This window comes from Chrysochloris asiatica, unplaced genomic scaffold (assembly GCF_000296735.1).
Source record: "Chrysochloris asiatica unplaced genomic scaffold, ChrAsi1.0 scaffold00013, whole genome shotgun sequence".
Taxonomy (NCBI): domain Eukaryota; kingdom Metazoa; phylum Chordata; class Mammalia; order Afrosoricida; family Chrysochloridae; genus Chrysochloris; species Chrysochloris asiatica.
In genome coordinates this window covers 19,196,503-19,201,413 of record NW_006408531.1, presented here as the reverse complement: position 1 = coordinate 19,201,413, position 4,911 = coordinate 19,196,503, and positions in this window count along the sequence as shown.

The window sequence follows — 4,911 nt, the reverse complement described above, 5'->3', positions numbered from 1 at the left end:
TTGCTTAATTCAGAGTAACTTTCACAAGTGTTGTGTGCCTCCTTGGTATATGGCAGTTGGTATTGGTTCTAGCCTGAATTGTGGGGTTTATAGGGTGTGATTGTAGCTTGACTATCTGACAACAGTTTCTGTCTCTTCTTGGGTAATATAGGGAGAGAAATAGCACCCTAAAGGTAAAAGGGGGAAACAAAAGAAACAAAATAACAACAGCAAAATAAATAAATAAATAAAATAATAATAATAATAATAGATTGGATACTGTAGTCTATAATCACAGAAAAGTGAGAGGAGAGAGATAAGAAAAAACAAATCTGTAGCTTAATGTGTGTATGAGTTTAATATCCTCTTTCAGCTTCTTGCATTCAAGGCCACCTGATAAATTTCAAGATGCCACTGTTGGTTGTTATGCTGTACCTCAGGATTTAATTTTTGGCTGGTTTGTTTTTAGACTCTCTCCCACTCCACACCCTCTATTCTGTCCTTTTCCCTATTATTAAACAGTTCAGGGCTGGCTGTGGCTGTTTTGCACTGACAGTTGGTTTTAAACGGGGACTGGACCTTTGACCGCTGAAAGGATCTGTGCACATGCATGATAGAAGAACCCTCCAGTGGTGTGAGTGGGGGTGTCCACTCGCTTAGGCTCTCCCTCCAGTCACCAGAATGGAGGTGTGCAGACAGCAAGAGGCCAATGAACAGATACCAAAAAAATAAACAAAATAAGAATAAAACAAAACCAAACAAAGAATATTGACTATCTTTGTCTCCAAGGTTCCCGTAGGCATTAGTCTGTGGTGGTCCGCTTGCTCCCCTGCTTGGTCTTGCCATTTGTTCTCTCCCAAGTTGTCGGCTCTGGGCTGCTGAGCCCAGCAGATTCCAAAGTACTAGATTTTATGTTTCTACTACAAGTTCCACTAGCTATAAGCCTTCAAACTTTTTAAATGTTCCTACATATGTGGTTCAGAGTTTTGGAGCTCTCCCCTGAACCTGCTTCACCTGGTATTCTGTGTTACTGCTGATGTAGATCTTCACAGCACCTCTACCTTATCCTCCATCAAGCCCCGCCTCACCAACATCATCTTTAAAGAGATGGAAAAACTAATCGCTAACTTTATATGGAAAGGAAAGACACCCTGAATATGCAAAGCACTATTAAAGAAGAATAACAAAGTAGTAGGCCTCATTTCCTGATTTCAAAATCTGCTGCACAGCTACAATACTCAAAAGAGCCTGGCATGTACACTGAAAGATATATATATATAAATCAATGGAGCAGAATTGAAAACTCAGAAGAAAATCCATCCACCTACTGTCAGCTGATATTTGACAAAGGGTCAAAACATAACAAATGGAGAAGATATGGTCTCGTTAACAAATGTGGCTGGAAACACTGGATATCCATTTGCAGAAGAATGAAACAAAACCCATATCTTATATCATATACAAAAACAAACTCAAGATGGATCAAATACCTAAGTGTAAGATCTAGAACTATAAAGATCACCAAGGAAAAAATAAGTACAAACTTAAGGGCCTGATACATGACACAAATACACTATCAAACATAATTGAAAACACAAAAAACAACATAAGACAAACTAGATTTGTTTTTGTTCAGTGCTGTCAAGTTGGTTCCGACCCATAGCTAGATGACTAGGACCTCTTGAAAATTAGACACATGTGCATCAAAAAATTCCACCAAAAGAGTAAAAAGAGAACCCAAAGACTAAGAATATATATATATATTTTTTTTTTGCCAATGACATATCAGACAAGGGGCTAGTGTCTATAATTTATTTTAAAATTCAACACCTCAACCACAAAAAGACTAGCAATCTAATTAAAAAATGGGGAGGAGACATAAACAGACAATTCACCAAAGAATACATCCAGGTGGAACAAACATAAGTAGAAATGCTCACCATCACTAGTCATTACTGTCCTTAGGTTCCAATCCACAGCAACTCTAAGTAAAACAGAACAAAATACCACCTGGTCCTGCACCATCCTCACCGTTTCTGCTACACTTGAGCCCATTGTTTCTCCCACTGTACCAATCCATCACGTTGGGAGTCTCCCTCTTTTTCACTCTCCCTCCACTTTACAAAGCATAATGTCCTTCTCCAGGGACTAGTCCCTCCTAATAGCATGTCTGAAGTATGAGAGTCAAGTAAGGAGCATTCTGGATGCACTTTTCCAAGGCAGATTTGTTTGTTCTTCTGGTAGTTCATGGTACTTTCAATATTCTTCCCAAACACCATCATTCAAATGAATCAATCATCTATAGTCTTATTCATTGTCCAACTTCACATGCAGATGAGCCAATTAAAGTATACATCCATATAAGCTTCATTATATCTACTATGTTTGCTTATTAGGGAGATGCAAATCAAATCAGCAATGATATACCATTTCACCACAGCATTATTAACAAATTACAAACAGAAAAAAACAAATGCTGGTGAGGAACTCACGTACTGCTGGTAGCACTGTAATATAGCACTAACACTGTAGAAAATGGTAGGGCTCTTCTTAAAAAAGGTGGAACTAGAAATATTATTCTCTCTAGAATATATAATAAATGGAAGGATTGCAGGGGTATATATATATATATTAAGGAGTCCTAGAGTGGTGCTATGGGTTAATGCACAGCATTAGGCTAGGCTGCAAGTCGGTTTGAACCACAAGGTCAGTGGTTCAAGCTCATCAGATGTTCCTTGAAAACCCTATTCAATGTCACTGTGAATCAGCACCGAGTTGGTTTTGACTCATAGAGACCTGTATAGGATTTCCAAGGAGAGGCTGGGGGGTTTGAACTACTGAGCCTGTGGTTCAAACTGACCTTGCAGTCCAGTGCTTTCTCTAACAGTGCCACATCAGGACTCTCTATATATACACATATACATATTTATTGCAGCACCATTCATAATAGAAAAAGAAACAGCCTAAACATACACCAATGAAAGAATGGATAAACAGACGTTGGTACATACATACAATAGAATACTATGCAACAGTAAAATGAAAAATATTTGCTCTATAGTTGAACAAATGCATCTGCTGTTGTTGGTAGGTGCCGTGGAATTGGTTCTGACTTACAGTGACCCTGTTCACCACAGAACGAAATACTGCCTTGTCCTCCTCCATTCTCATAATTGTTGTTACACTTGAGTCAATTGTTTCCACTGTGCCAGTCCATTTAATTGGGGATCTTCTCCTGTTTTACTCACCCTCCACTTTACCAGCATGTCTTTTTCCTGGGTATGGTCCTTCCTGATAACATGTCTGAAATATGAGAGATGAGTCTAATGATCCTTGCTTCTAAGCAGCATTTTGGCTGTGTTAATTTCCACTCAAATATGTTGGCAATAAATGGTACCTCCACTATTTGTCTCCAGCACCATAACTCGAATGCATCAATTCTTTCATGATCTTCCTTAATCATTGTCCAACTTTCACATGTAAATGAGGTCATTGAAAATGCCATGACTTTGTTCAGGTGTACCTTAGTTCTCAAACTGATATATTTACCATTTTTGTTTGTTTGTTTGTTTTCCTTTTTTTTAATGTTTTATTGTGAATTATGTGATAGTTTACATGGGAGAACATTATTTTTACATTCATCCTATCGTATATCATTTCATTGCCATGGTTACAATCCCCTCCATGCATCATCATCAACCAACCACAGGGTATACTCTGCAAGCCTGCCCCCTCCCACACACAACCCCTCCCCAGTCATTAGCACACAGCCCCTCTCCCTCTCTGGGTCTAAAGTCCCCAGCCACTCCATCTCTCCATCTCTGCCTCCATCTCTGGTGTCAATGCTTCTCTGGGTAGGGTTCTGCTCTCTGCTCTTCTCCCTTCATGGTCCCAGGGACCTCCACTCCTAAACTACAAAGTTAATCACATTCCTCCTTGCTACAAAATGTTTACTTTTACATTTCCAACCCTCACAATTAGTCCTGATAACAATTATTCACTATTATTTTTATATATTTTATAACAATTATTCACAAGAGACCTATCTGCATTTCCTTTCATCAGCCCCACCTAGACAGATTGGATACTACTCAGTGGAGATTCTACCTTCCTCCAGGCCCTCTGGATCTAGATTCCCTATTGAAAGCTTCTAAGCCAGTCACTTCTTGCCTTTGAAGCCCCTCCATTTTGGGTAGCCAATGTCCAAGTTGCCCATCCCTGCCTACTCTGTATATGGAAGGATAGGAATGATGCTAGCTATAAAGATTTGTTCCCTCTTTTGAGCTATTACATCCATAGGTGTAGGTCAAGTTCATCAAATTGTATCAGATTACTCTTTTTTTACTTCTTTCTTCTTCTAGTTGAGCTCTGTTCTTCCAGTCATTGAAGCCAGGTCAAGTGGGTATTATCTGCAAGTGTAGGTGTTCTTGTGCATATGCCCTCTCTTCTTATAAGCTGAACATTTCACTCTCCACTCTAGTCCTCTGTGGCTATGTCACTGACTCTGGGCCCAAGAATCCCCATGTCTTACCACACTGCTGGCCAACCAGATCTCCACCTGGGTTCACAGGAGTCTTCTGAACATTGTAGGGCTTAACTTGCAGCTTTATTGTTGTTTTTCCCTAACTTCCCCTTACTGGTGATGAACGTGGTCACCAATCAGAGCATGTGTTCCCATTTAGTCTTAATCTTGGTAGGGGGTTTGCTCTGAGGGGACCCGACCACTTGCCTTAATGTCTCCTGGGTGAGCAATTTGCTTGTTCTTGTAGTAATCCTATATTGTTTTGTATTTTTCCTGTTGGTCTTTCTTTCAAGAAGTATCTTCTGTTCTAGCTGCTCCAGGCTGGTCTGCTTGTCCTTTCAAGTGGAAATTTCGCTCTTCTGAAGATTCTGGATGCTGTTCAGGATTCCACCTATGGTCTTATATAATGC